The sequence below is a fragment of the Triticum aestivum genome, chromosome 6A, assembly GCF_018294505.1.
Source record: "Triticum aestivum cultivar Chinese Spring chromosome 6A, IWGSC CS RefSeq v2.1, whole genome shotgun sequence".
Lineage (NCBI taxonomy): Eukaryota > Viridiplantae > Streptophyta > Magnoliopsida > Poales > Poaceae > Triticum > Triticum aestivum.
In genome coordinates, this window is record NC_057809.1 from 114,207,813 (window position 1) to 114,223,572 (window position 15,760).

A 15,760-nucleotide genomic window follows, 5' to 3' on the forward strand; every position below is an offset into this window, starting at 1 on the left:
CAGACAAGAATTCTTTCGCATCTAGTCGGAGTTTGCGGACATCATCCATCAAGATGTCCTTCATACCTCGGGGCAGTTCTTCCTCAGATATCAACCGTCCAACAGTGAGATAGATGAAATGCTACAAATGCAGGGTGACAACGACCGCGATTTCATGACCATCACGACAGACGGCGGCTTCATCCACGTTCCTGTCCGATGAGTCGAGTCGAAAGTAGTGATGTGTAGTTCTGAAACATTGATTGGCTCATGTTGTAATTATACTTTAATGAATTCGTATGTCCCTTTGGTTTGGACAGTCGTTCAACTTAGATGTAATCGATGCTATTTATTAGTAGGACCATGAATCGTGCTATTAATGTCTTGCTTTTCTCTTCCGATCCTTTTGTTGCATACTTACATATTGCTTATGTATTGTATGTTGTTTGGCTTGTGCATAGAGATGCCGTCGTATGTCGTGTACAAGGGTAAGGTTCCCGGAGTCTACGACAACTGGGAGGAGTGTTGGAGACAGGTTCACCGTTTCAGCGGTAACAGTTACAAAGGGTACACCACTAGGGCGGAGGCCGAATGTAGATACGCCCGCTATCTAGCGGGAGAGAGGAGGGAGCGTTGGAGGAACCGGATGAAGACCAGTTTGATCGTGATGATGCTCATCGTGATGACCACATCTCTCTTCTATGTGATGGTAGTTTAGATGATCGATATCGACTTGTAATGTGAAGGCAAACTCGATACTCGCGGTCTTGAGACTTGTAATGTTTTATCTTTGTTCGGTCTTTTGAATTCGGAGACTAATATGATGAATTGTATTTGGAGACTAATCTTCTATTGTATTCGATGAATCTGATGTTGTTGTGTGCTGCTGTCTATATTCTGTCCAATAATATATTTTGTAACCTGTGCAAAAATCAGAAAAGCAAAAAAAAAATAAAACCTAATATTCATACTAATGGCGCACCACACAATACACTAATGGCGCACTGTGATCATCACAATAATGGCGCATTAACTGCTGGTGCGCCATTAGAATGCCAAAGCACATGGGTACATATGGCCCCCTGGGAGGCATTCTAATGGCGCACTGCAGGCTATACTAATGGCGCATTATGTGGTGCGCCATTAGAACACCAGATACTAATGGCGCACCAGTGGTGCGCCATTAGAATTTAATTCTAATGGCGTGATGCCAGTGGCGCACCGGTAGTGCGCCATTAGAAGGCAAATTCGGTGCACCACTAGCATAGCTTTTCCTAGTAGTGATTCACTTTTGTACTGTCAAAGACAAGGTTCATAATTGTTCTCACACAATGCCTACTGTACGATATCATTTCTACAATTTATATTGAGAAATATAAGTCATAGAAACTAGAAAACAAGCAAACTATGCAATGAAAACAGAATCTGTCAGAAACAGAACAATCTGTAATGATCTGAACACTAACCATATTTCTGCTACTAAAACAATTATGAAATAAATTGGTGGACGTGAGGAATTCGTCTATTAATCTTCTGCAAAAATAATCAGCACCAAAGCACTCTTCTGTAAAAAATGGCAGCTAATCTCGTGAGCGCAAAGTTTCTGTTTTTTACAACAAGATCACATTAACTTTCACCCAAGTCTTCCCAAAGGTCTTACTTGGCACTTTATTGAAACACAAGCTATAAAAAATGATTACTACAGTAGCTTAACCATGTAGATACACAAAAACATTAAGGGTAAATATTGGGTTGTCTCCCAACAAGCGCTTTTCTTTAATGCCTTTTAGCTAGGCATGATGATTTCAATGATGCTCACATGAAAGATAAGACTTGAACATAAAGAGAGCATCATGAAGAATATGACTAGCACATTTTAAACCTAACCCACTTCCTATGCCTAGGGATTTTGTGATCACACAATTTATGGGAACAAGAATCAACTAGCATAGGAAGGAAAAACAAGTATAACTTCAAAACTTTAAGCACATAGAGAGAAAAACTTGATATTATTGCACTCCTACAAGCATGTATTCCTCCCTCATAATAATTTTCAGTAGAATCATGAATGATTTAAACAATATAGCCATCACATCAAGCATTCTTTTCATGATCTACAAGCATAGACATTTTTCTACTCTCCACATAAGCAAAATTCTTCTCATTCGGAATAGCGGGATCACTAGTTCCTAGAGTTGACACTCTTCCAAACCCGCTTTAGATGATAGTATTATTCACACTCAAAAAGATATAAGTGAAGTTCATGGAGCATTCTACAATTAATATAAACTAACCAATGTCCAAGCTTAAAATGTATGAGTGAAGCACACAAAGCATTCTATAAAACCATACTCAAAAGATTTAAGTGAAGCACAAAGAGCAATTCTATAAGATCATACTTAAAAGATATAAGTGAAGAACATGAAGCCTTATATAATTCAATGAAGGTCTATCTAATACTAGCATGGTTCATAAAGGAAGAACAAAAAACACAAAGGACACAAATCATGTGCAGCAAACAAAAACCGAGGTATACCGATAATTGTTAAAGAAGAAAGATGGGATGCCAACCGGGGCATCCCCAAGTTTAGATGCTTGAGTATCCTTAGAATATTTACTTGGGGTGCCTTGGGCATCCCCAAGCTTGAGCTATTTCCTCTCTTTATTCTTCTCACATCGGTAACTCCTCGTTCTTCGAACACTTCATCGACAAAAAACTTTAACAAAAACATTGCGAGATCCGTTAGTATGATAAAGAAAATCACTACTCTAAGTACTGTTGCAAACCAAATCATATTTTGCTTTTGCATTGTAGCTACTGTAATATAACTTTTCCATGGCTTAATCCACTGATATAAATCGATAGTTTCATCAAAACAAGCAAACTATGCATCAAAAACAGAATATGTCTAAAACAGGACAGTCTTTAGTAATCTGAAGGTTTAGTAAACTTATGTATCTCCAAAAATTATGAAATAAATTTGAAAATTTGAACAATTTATAAAGAAGTAATGTGCGAAAAGTTTCAGACCCATTTGACTTTCAAGTAAAAATGTAAAATCACGCGCTACAGTAAAAGTTTCTGTTTTTGTTCTGCACCTAGTAAACAAGCAATCTAATCATCCTAAAACCAAAGCTTGGCACATTATTTTTATAATACAATGGATATATATAAGGGGATAATTATTTACAGAGAAACTTCCATGAAAAATTCTACATTGTTTCCGTGAGCATGAACACGAGTGCACAAGGTCGACCCTCACTTCTTCAATGCATAACTTTCCAATCACTTCTCTTTTTGAAAAACTTTTTAGGCATGAGAGGCAAGTAATATTTTTTGGTATTTTCATTCTTTTAATTTTTTTGTATGTTTCACCCACAACTAAACAGAAACAAAAAGGAAAAACAAAATCTACTTAGTGAAGAAAGCAAACAAGCACACACAAGAATATCAACCTCACGCTATTGCTCCCCGGCAACGGCGCCAGAAAAGAGCTTAATAATCCCCAAGTGCAAGGAATCATCGTAGCAATTTCCAAAGGTGGAAGTGATAAGTATGGAGTGTCGAACCCACAAGGAGCTAAAGGTAAGATCAATATTCTCTCAAGCCCTATCTGCCACTGATACGACTCTACGTACACCGAACGTTTGCTTCCAACTAGCAACGAGAAATAAAATTAGGTTGTGGGTATGAAGAGGATAACTTGATATCGGAGAGCTAAAATATAAAATTAAGTGTTGTTATCATGAAGTTAGAATATATTACTAAATATAAATAGTGAGTGTGGAATAATGGTGGATCGGTGTGCAGAATTATCCTAGGGAATCGTTAACAAGACCGGTAATCACTATTGCAGTTTCATATGAGGGAGAGGCATAAGATAACATACTTTCTCTACTTGGATCATATGCACTTATGATTGGAACTCTAGCAAGCATCTGCAACTACTAAATATCATTAAGGTAAAACCCAACCATAGCATTAAAGCATCAAGTCCTCTTTATTCCCATACGCAACAACCCCCTTACTAGAGTTTGTGTTTCAGTCACTCATCAACCCACTACAAGCGAATCATGAACGTATTGCAACACCCTACAGCGGGAACCCCTCACGCTTTCACAACACGGAGGGCACCATAGGACAGCATCAAAGTAAAACATACAACTCATACCAATCTAGATCATCAATCAACCCAAACACCAAAGATATCTACTCAAAACATCATAGGATGGCAACACATCATTGGATCATAATATGTGGCATAAAGCACCATGTTCAAGTAGGGATTACAGCGGGGTGTGGGAGAGTGGAACGCGTAAAAGAGATGACAATGGTGATGATGATGGTGATGTTGATGAAGGCGATCACCGCGGCGATGATTCCCCTCCCGATGGCACTCCGGTGCCACCAAGAGATAGGAGGAGAGGTTCTCCCCCCTTGTGCTTCCTCCTCCATGGCCTCCCCCCTAGATGGGGAGAGGTTCTCCCTCTGGTCCTTGGCCTTCATGGTGATGATGGCCCCTCCGGGATCCTCCTCCATGCCCTCCGGTGATGATGGCCCCCTCCGGCAGGGTGCCAGAGAGGGCCTAGATTGCTTTTTGGTGGCTACGGAGGCTTCTGGCGACGGAACTCCTGATATAGGTTAATTTTCTAAGGTTTCTGTATTTATAGGAATTTTGCGTCGGTCTCACGTCAAGGAGGTGCCCGAGGCATCCATGAGGCAGGACCACACGCCTGGGGGATGGGCGCGCCCCCCACCCTCGTGGACGCCCCAGGACTCTCCTGGCCTAAATCTTTTACTCCGGGGTCTTCTTTTGGTCCATAAAAATTGTCAAAAATTGGCACGGCAATTGGACTCCGTTTGATATTCCTTTTCTGTAAAACTCAAAAACAAGGAAAAAGCAGAAACTGGCACTGGGCACTAGGTTAATAGGTTAGTCCCAAAAATCATATAAAATAGCATATAAATGCATATAAAACAACCAAGGTTGATAATATAATAGCATGAATACTTCATAAATTATAGATACGTTGGAGATGTATCAAATACCGTGCAAGCAAACACGTAAGATTTGCACGAATAAGGGAAGAGGAGTACCATTTTCGGTGCCGGTGTGGTCGCCTCCACATGTCACACCGATCTTCTTCTTTTTGCTGGGGAAACCGATGTTCTAGAGGGTGCAGGCTTGGATGAACCCATGGCCAAATTGTTGACTGTGTTGCCGTGGTCGTATGTCAGCGGAGGGGAAGCAGATCCGAGGCGGCGAAGGACGGCATAGCAGGAACAGCTCCGGTGCGGTGGAGGGTGGCGAAGTTGGAGCAGCAGCGTTGAGGTGCAGGACGGCGTGGTTGAACTGGCTCGGGTACGGACGGCTCATCCTCGACTTCAACTACTAGTCGTGGAGGGTGTTGCGGTTCAGGTTGCGGTGGACGACGATGTCAGGGTATCGGCTCCTGCGTGATGGAGGAGGGCAGCGGTTGATGGGTGGAATGGGGTGGAGGACGGAGGACGCCGGGGTTTCGAGGCTGGTGGAGAGGTAGTTTTTGCGCCCATGGAGTACGAATGGGGAATCGGACGGGTGGGCAGGAGGGAGGGGGAGAACCATGTTTCGGTCTGGGGCGTGCTTGTTTTTGGCTTTTATGAACAAAATATGGGACGTGCTTGTTTGAAATTTGGGGAAAGTACAAACTTTGCCCCCCTCTTAAATTTCGGACCTACTGCGGGTCGGGGTAGGATGGTAATCCCAGGTGTCCCAAATAGTGGGCGGGAGCGATTTCGGCCGCACGCATGTGTGCTTAGGCGGCCATTGTGTACGAATGTTTTTCGGAGGCGGTTGCGTGGCGTCTAGATGAAGCTACAAACCTACCCCGGTTTAGACCTTTGGACGTTGGGCCGGTAGGTTTCACGGGTCGGAGTTATTAGAAAAGTAATTTCCTTGTACTACCAAACATCGGTCTCACACGGTTTTGGGCGAGTAGAGGCTCTTTTGGCGCTTCGTTTGAAATTTTGAAACACAAGCATTCACGTTTAGAGTACTCTTGAACTTTCAGGACTGACCTAAATAGAAAACGTTAAATTTGACCTTGTATGTTTGAAAACCTCATTAAATTATCTGCTTCTTCTTGAAATTTTGACACTTGAAAATCCTATAACTATGATTATTTTGGAATGGAGGAGCTAAATTAGAATCTATTTTGTACACGACTACAAATGCTATTATGTACAAAATCAGAGCAAATATTGGTGCCCCCATAATTTACGTATGATTTACAAATGCCATGATATCAAATTCAAATAATTGAATGGACTTCATGTTGAATTTGCTTTTTTTAAACCACCTTAAGTTGAATTCAAATGTATGCTAGTTCATAGGTAGCTATTTATAATGTTCATTGTGTAACTTTCGTGTGTATAATATGCTTTACACACACAACATGAACTATACTCACGTTTATATTCGATTGCTAAAGCGATGCATTGTCTGGACTTCAAAAAACTAACTATGTGGATCAATTGTGTCAAGTAATAACATAGACATGCTCAAATATGATAGAATCTAGATGTCTGATGGATCAATGAACGTTCCTTACGCGAAGTGCAAATATCATGATCCCATCCTAATATTTGGATACAACTTATATATTTAATCAATGTGTACAGCAGTCTTGTACATGTAGTTTCACTCTCCATCGGTGGTCTCTCACACATGCTCACACACACTCTCCCGAGGTGTCTTTCTCGCACACATGCTCTCGATATAACCCTCCCTCCCTCTCGTAACCATTTACGACTGTTTTCACTAACCTTTATCACAAGCACTCTTCCTCTCGCAAGCATACACACGCACAATCCCCATCGACCCTTTCTACATACATAGACCTGCCTATGTGTCTCATGTACGCACATTATCTTTAGGCATGTCTCTCATGCATTGTCTCACACCTCTCTTCCTAATCGATGAGTATGATTCTAGCAGAGCATTCTATAGGATGCCCCTTAAAGTTAGGTTGGATGAATAGTAATATCAGAGATAAAGGGGTTACCTTAGTCCGAGAACCTAGGGTTACAAATCCTAGCCGGCTTTGTTAGTGGACATAGAGTCATTCACAATTATGTTATCTTTGTCTTGTACGACTAGTCATCCATGGGTCTCCCTAAATGTGTCACGGGCCGACCAATGTGGTGCAGGACGGAACCGAACGAAGGGCCTCACCTCGACCCACCGGGCCTCACGCGGTGGCACACCCTCTGCCCCCACATCTCGTTATCTTCTCACACCCACACATACCAACACAGACACCACACACAAAAAATATATTCTCCTGGTGCCTCTATCCACTCCCCCCTTGCATATACACACTCAAGGGAATCTCTCGCCGTGACGTCATATTCGTCTCTCTCTCTAGACCACTCTCATTTCTCGTGCTATCTCTCCCACACCCCCCTTGTCAGCCCCCTCTATCCATGCCTCTCTCGAATACGTAATACACACACATACCTCTCTAGGCCCTGCCAAATGCATCAACTACACATTCACACATGTTACATCACGTACCCCGTTGATCTCAAAAGCCCTCTCTTCATGTTTATATAGCATACAACATTCCTTTTGAATAAAGTGTGGCCAAAAAAGTGTTTTAGAATTTCTACATATATACAACATTACAAAATTATATGGAGGAGTATGAACGCTTGCATTGCATGGTGCCCACAATGATATTTATTCTGCATTGTGAATTTGTATATTTTATACTATATATAAAGTTAGTCATAATAAAGAGAAACAAAGAGCATCTCTCTCTCCATCGCATACCCCCCTCTACGCCCCTTTCACATACGCACACAAACTATCTCCAGGTCCTCTAAAAGTAAGCCCCCAACACATTCACGCATGTTTCATCTTTCTCTCGCGATATATACAGTGACGATCATTGTATTTGAAGCGAAACCACGATACGTACATTGGACTTCAGAATCCACTCATTACGGTCACCATTTACATTTTGTGGTTATTATACAGTCACGGGCTCACCGTACAACTCTGTATTTGCTCAAGACACGACTAGTTGACCAGTTAAACGCTCCACGTGGCACCTCTAGTGTTGCATCACATTATCTCACTACCATCGGGCCCACCTGTCGGCTTGTATCTACTCTACATCTACACTCTTATAAAATACTAGCAAGATCCCATGAGTTGCACCGAACATCAAGATGCATTTGTATGAGTAGTTTATCTTGTGGGAGAAAAGGATGAACAAGGGAAGGCCTTATTTGCAAGTATGGAGAGGGGTGTGGGTATCTTTTTGCAAAATTGCCATAGTTATCTGTCAGATATAGATCGGACGACCTATATTGCAGGATGGAAGGCACACGATCATCACCGACTATGCTTTTTATAAGAGTGGGGATAAAATAGACTCTTATAAAAAACAGAGTTGGTGATGATGGTGTGCCTGCCATCCTGCAATATAGGCCGTCCGATTTATATCTGACAGATAGGAAAGAAACTATGAAAATTTTGCAAAAATGTACCCACACACCTCTCCAAATTTGCAAATAAGGCCTTCCCTCGTTCATCCTTTTCTCTCACAAGATAAACTGGTCATACAAATGCATCTTGATGTTACGTGCAACGCACGGGCATCTTGCTAGTAAGAATGAAAACAAACGACAAAAAAATATTGGGCGGTGGTTCGAAGTCATGACCGCGGGCATAGCGGACAAGGTGGCCTTCTACTGGTATGATGAGTTGTCTGTTTTAACATACAAGAGCTGGTGTGGTATTATACACACACGCACGCATGCACACAAACTGCATGCACGGAACACTCACACGAACACATGCACCCACGCACGCACGCAACACTCACACGTACATATGCAGCCACGCACGCACGCAACACTCACGCACACACACGCACACATGCATGCACACACTAGTACACCACACGACCAACAGACACTCTCACGCTCAAGTGCTCAACCTACACGTGCATGCGCACACATCAGGCCCTGACAGACACATACACAACCAGGTGATTTCCACACACGAGGTGGAGTCTTGTCGCGCCTGCATAAATTTGTGTTTATCTGACCTTTTCCCTATGCGAACTGACAGGTGGGACCCACAAGGAACATGGTCAATTTAACTAGTCAACATGGTGCCACGCATACTATTTGGCCGGTCAACAGAGTGCAATCCGATGCTGAACCGTGAGCAAGTGACCGTATAATCACCGCAAAACGTATATAGTGACCGTAATCAGCTTATTCTGAAGTTTGGTGAAAGTATTACACTTTTCTCTCTGTAGGCCCTCCAAAACTACATCTCTACACGTTCTCGCATGTTACATCTAACAACTATGCAATACAACACTACTACTACACTCTAACACAATAAATCATATGTGTTTTTAGTTTTACTAGCTATCATATTGTTACTTAATTATTCAGTTTGCATACATTAAAATTGCCTTTGAAATGTATGGTCAGTATCATATACCGTGCGGGGAAAATCCCGCCCTTTCATGTTTAATCGGGTTTGTATCGATGGATCGTGCGAAACAGCAAAACTATAGTACTATATACAGTACAAGTGATAGTTCACTGGGCCGTCATGTCGTGTATTCCTCCATCGTAAGAGTGGAGCGCTCGCTTTCATAAATCTTCTAATCCCTTTCACCGACATGTGGGGCATTAAGCTACCGGTTCCACGTGCCATACCGGAATACAGTGCAGAGCAGCCAGGGTGAAGCACCCAGTCATGGCGCCGGCGTAGTAATGAGCAATGAGGCGTCAAATCACAAAGCTCCACCTTTCCCGCAGTTAAGTTGGAGGGACGAAGTAATAATGCTAAAAAAGAAGTTGGAGGGATGAAGAAACCATCATTTCACTCGTTGCTGAATCCGCTTCTCCCTCATCTTCTTCAAGTTAACCACGTGTTGCTTCTGCCATTGTTCTGCCTCATGTGGGAAGCGGATCGGCTTGGTAAAGCACTGACACATGGGACCGCATGTCAGCAAACCTCCAGGACAACGTCCCCTAAAAATAAGAAACCTCCCCCGCCATCCGCGTGGCAAAATCACCTCCTTTTTACTAATCTTGATTCTATAATTTTTTAGATCAATATAATTGAGATTTGTATAGATAGCACACATGAGCAAAACCAAGTGGTACGGTTAAGGGCATCCACAATGTGTAGCCAAATGTGAAAATAGCTTTCGGCATCGTGGGAACCATTTTGGACGGTGTTGCCGAAGCCAAAAGGTTGGAACCTAAGCTCCCTGGTTGATTGATTGAAGGAAGAGAAAAATGCAACGTCTCTCCTCTTTCTCCCGTGCTCGGACGCATGTACAGTATAGAGGACAGAGTCTACTCCCCTGTCCCATCTATCACAAATCACAAAGCAGTGAGGTGTCAAATCACAAAGCACGGTGGAAAGCAACCATCATTTCACTCTTCGTTGCCTCCGCTTCTCCATTGTCTTCTTCGAGAAACCATCTCACCACACTAAGCTGGACAGACGACGCTATTGTGTACGAATAGTACTAGTACATTTATGCGCCATTTGGTTCAACGGACTTCCTGGATGCAAATAAGGCGGTTGTCTCAGCTTGTAGGCAACACTTGCGAACGACTTACCGTGGTCCCCCTCAATGGTATTCTCCGTTGAACGCACTTTGCCAAACCACAACGTTCGAGATATCGTCAACGTCACCGCAATGGGGAAGGAAGTCAAATATAGTTACTACCTCCATTTTTTGTACACAAGGCCAGTATATCAAAATTACATTTTGCAAAAGGGCACTAACACTAATCGAGGCATAATTGATGGGGTTTGCCTCGTACTAGCAACCAAGGACATTAATATCCCCTGCATGCATGCGGAAATGAGAAGGTTGGTTTGCATGGCATTGCATTAATCAAGCAACGAGGAGTGAGATGGTTAGCTCTTTGGGATTTGGAGAAAAAATACGCATTAATTGACACGTGAAACAAGGATTTGTATCGATTAATCCCGTGAAGGAAAACCCCGCCTTTCTTTTTTAACACTAGTACTCCTAGTACGTAGTACTATGTACTTATCATGTTTGGGTCTAGGCCTTGCCTTGCCATACTTCACCACACATTGTGGCCAAGCTTGCCTAAAGTTTTCAAAATGAAAAGGAGGTACACTTGCGCACGGCTGTCGCGGTCGCACCGCACCCTGATACGGTCGCTCCTGAATGCCGCGGTCGCACCGCACCCTCACATGCACAGTCGCTCCTGCACGCCGCAAACCCAACCAAGGGAACGCACCCTCACTGACATGTGTTCTCACATGTGAACAAATCAAACTCAGCCATCCTACCACTGACACATAATTTTTGTTCATAGAGTATGTTTATCCAACCGCATGTTGGGGAGTATCCGTACGGCCCGTGCGGTGGTCTGTTGAGGAAGAAGAAGAGGTGAGGAAGAAGGGTTAGGAGACATAGGATATTCATCCAATCGCCTGAAATGGTAGACTGACCCAAGTCAGATGACTTGCATCCAATATATGTTTTTACTACACAACAAAAGATCCATAAAAACAACAACATAAAGAAAAACTATCACTGCTCGCGGAACGATGCGGCCTCGTTGTCTTTGGCTGCCGACGCGAACCAGCCGTAGCTGCCGACGTGTGTCTCCGCACCGTGGTTGTCCTTGGACTCCAGCTACTCATTCACGCGGAGCGTGCAGGCACTCTGCACGGACGAGAGCACCGCCCAGTTCAACTTGAGGACGTTCGGTTCCGCCTGCAGGAGGGCCTCGATGGTAGCGGCATCCGCGCGCTCCGCGTCGAGTCGAGCCTCCGCCGCCCGGTTCAAGTCCAGGACGTCCGGTTCCACCTGCAGGAGGGCCTCGACGAGAGCGGCATCCGCGCGGTCTACGTCGAGTTGAGCCTCTGCCGCGCGGTTCAAGTCCAGGACGTCTGGTTCCGCCTGCAGGAGGGCCTCGATGGCAGCGGCATCCGCGCGCTCCGCCTCAAGTTGAGCCTTCGATAGTTTGATGGTTGTGTGGTCGGCCTCATTAACTCCTGAAACAGCCTGCCATAATTTAGCACTCAAATTTGTTTGCTGAATTAGCTTTACATATATTTCGGTACTTAGATCTGCTCGTCCAAATATCTTGCCATAGCTTTAGACATCGACCTAGGTATTTTCTTGTGGACTTCATAAAAAATCATATATGTTTTTCTTGTAATATCTAGTAGAAGAACTAATTTGTATGTCTAACAGATGGACATGACTTGGATAACTTCTGCTCGAAGATTCTTCGCTGCATATGTCGAGGGGGTTGAAAACTTCATGAACTTTATCAGAGCTGAGTACGGTGGTCCGAAATCAGATGTGCTCTGCCCGTGTAGCAGTTGTATGAATTCAGTTACAAGACCCCAGTCAACTGTGCAAAATCATCTACACTTGTATGGGATGTCGGTCACATATACTAGGTGGGTTCATCATGGTGAAGCTATGAACGTCAATGTTATTGACTACGTGGAAGCAGCAAACCACCATCTTGATCTTCCTGATGCTCAGGTGGAAGAGGAGGAGGAGGAGGTGGTGGTGGCGAAGCCAGTGAGTTTGACCAACATTGAAACAATTCTACAAAATGCTCGTGCATTCCGTGAACTTTCACCTGTAGAAGAAAAACTATGGGCCCGCATGTTGGAACAATGCAACGTGGCTGTCACCCCAAGAAATAAGCTGTCAGTATTCTCAACTATGGTCAGCTTTCTTCATGTGAAGACATCTGAGAAGATGACCAACAAATCATTCGATGCGATGTTGGCTGCTTTCCGCAAAGCTTTCCCAGATGAGTCTGAGCTGCCACACACCTACAGTAAAATGAAGAATTTCCTTCGTGCAGTTGGAATTGGATATGATATGATCCATGTTTGTAAGAATAATTGTGTTCTGCTCCGAAAGGATTATGCCAACTTAAGTGAATGCCCAAAATGCAAATCATCAAGATGGAAAGATGGCGATGCTGTGAAGAGGATTCCTCGTAATGTTTTGAGACATTTTTCCAATTACACCAAGATTGGAGAGGTTGTTTCATGATGCTGAAACAAGAGAGGATGTACTGGGGCATTCTAGGAACCAGGAGTATAGAGATCAGAATGTAATGAGCCATCCATCACATGGTAGTGAGTGGAAAGCTTCAATCGGAAGCACGAAAAGTTTGCTGCTGACCCGAGAAACATTAGACTTGTCTTAACTTCAGATGGATTTAACCCATTAGGCCACCAAAGCACCACATATAGCATGTGGCCAGTGCTTGTTATCCCTTACAACATGCCTCCAAATGTCTGCACCAAAGAATCAAACTACATGATGGCCTTGCTCATCCCAAGTCCAAAAAGTCCTGGAAAGGATTTTGATTTGTTCATGGAGCCTCTTGTGGAGGAACTTCAACAACTATGGAGGGGTGTTCTCACTCGAGACCTATATAGCATCCCACCAGCTGATTTCTTCTGCGTGCTATTATAATTTGGTGCATCCATGATTATCCGGCTTTGGGCACTATGTCAAGGCGAATGACACATGGTTACAATGCATGTGTTCGCTATGACAGGAATTTGTTGTCATACGCAATACTTAGCAAGATCTGTTACATTGGACACCGCCGTTTCCTTGCCAAGGACAAGCCGCATCCTAGAAAATACCGAAGACATGTGTTCAATGCAAAGCATGAAAACCGTGATGTGCCAAAGAGGCTCACTGCCGATGAGTTGCAAGTGGAATTAGAGAAGGTCAGGCATATTACACTAGGAAACCATCCTCATAATGGTAGCGGGAAAAGGAAGCGTGGCAGTGCAGAAGAGAGATTATTGTTTACCCGCAGGTCCACTTTGTGGGACTTGGAGTATTGGAAAGATTTGGATCTGCGGCATAATCTTGATGTGATGCACATTGAGAAAAATATATGTGACAGCATTGTCGGCACACTTCTTAATATTGAAGGCAAGACAAAAGATACCTTAAAATCTAGGATTGATTTGACACATCTGGGTATCAGACAGGATTTGCAGGTGCAAGATGAAGGTAAACCACGGGATATGGCACCAGCTGTGTATGTCTTGGACAAGGTAAAAAGAAAAGAATTCTGCAAGGTCCTGTCACGTGTGAGATTCCCACATGGATTTGCTTCCAACCCTGAAAGGAGAGTCGGTCAGATGGAGACAAGGTACAAGGGTTGAAAACTCATGACTGTCACGTCCTACTTCAAAGGGTTTTACCTATTATCCTTAGAGGATTGGGCCACCCTGACTTATACAGAGCAGTTGCAGAGTAGGGACAATTCTTCAGGGAACTCTGCAATACAAATATCAGGATAGATGCTTTGGAGCGTCTTAGAGACAAGATACCAACTGTCCTATGCGACCTTGAGAAGATATATCCTCCGGCATTCTTTGATGTGATGGTGCATTTGGTTGTTCATATACCTGATGAGGCACTACTTAGAGGTCCAGTAAAGTATGGCTGGATGTACCCTATTGAAACACGGCTAGGCACTTTCAAGGGCTATGTTAGGAACAGAGGTAGACCCGAGGGTTCCATTGTAGAGGCCAACATTGCTACAGAAGCGTTGACATTCTGCTCAAAATACATTGAAACAGTTGATCAGCTTAGCAAAGACGTGGATGAAGACAATCCTGGGCTCAATGTCTTCGATTATTCTGTTCGAGTTACACGGAAGAGTCGACAAGAGGATAAACCTAAAGATATGGACAAAATGGTTTGGTATGTGTTGAATAACTGTCCTGAGATACTACCTTATATCAAGTAAGTGCTAAGTACTACAGCTTATACATCGTAATCTACTAAAATTGCAGCACATTCTTATACATTTAGATGTTTGACGCGATCACTATGTTGTGCAGCATCTACAAAAAGGAGTTACTGCCGCAAAATCCAAGAAACATTGACAAACTGGTTATGGCAGGATTTGCGAAATGGTTCAAGAGCCATGTAAGCTTTTGAATTGCACTGTCAGTTTTTTTAATATATTGAGTACATAAGATGATTAGCTTGTCTATTTTCTAACCATAGGTTAAGAAGATGCGGGAGGATGGGCAGGCAGTTGATGATGCCCTTTACTCACTAGCAATGGGTCCTGATACTCGGGTAAGACATTATGAATCTTGCGTTGTTGGAGATGTGCGCTACAACACCCTTGCACGAGACGAAGGCAGGAAGACACAAAACAGTGCCATCATGAGCACGGATACGTATGACAAAGAGACAACTAAAATGTATGCTAACATAACAGACATTGTTCAGTTGCAGTATATCTCCAGTTTCGAGGATCATCAGTGTGTGGTTCTGTTGTGCTGTCATTGGTATAACCTGCTTTCTAGGATTGCAAAACCCAGAGGTGATGATTATCAAATCCATCAATGTCAAGGCGGCGTACCAGACCAACGAGCCTTTTATTGTGGCAAATCAAGCAACACAGATATTTTTCTTGGAAGACACATTTGCACATAGCGATGACTGGAGAGTAGTGCAAAGGTTTGAGGAGAGGAATTTGTTTGATGAAGTTGCACAACAAGATGATGCTTACACTGCTCCTGATGTACAAGATAACACAGATGTTCCTAATATCTTTGAGAACCATCACATCAATGACGCCAGCGAAAAGATTGCATGTCGTGCTGTGGACATACAAGAGTTGATCAAGAAGAAGCCAACGTTCGAGGACGTTGAGGACGAAGAAGAAGATGACACCGTGGGGAATTACGATTCA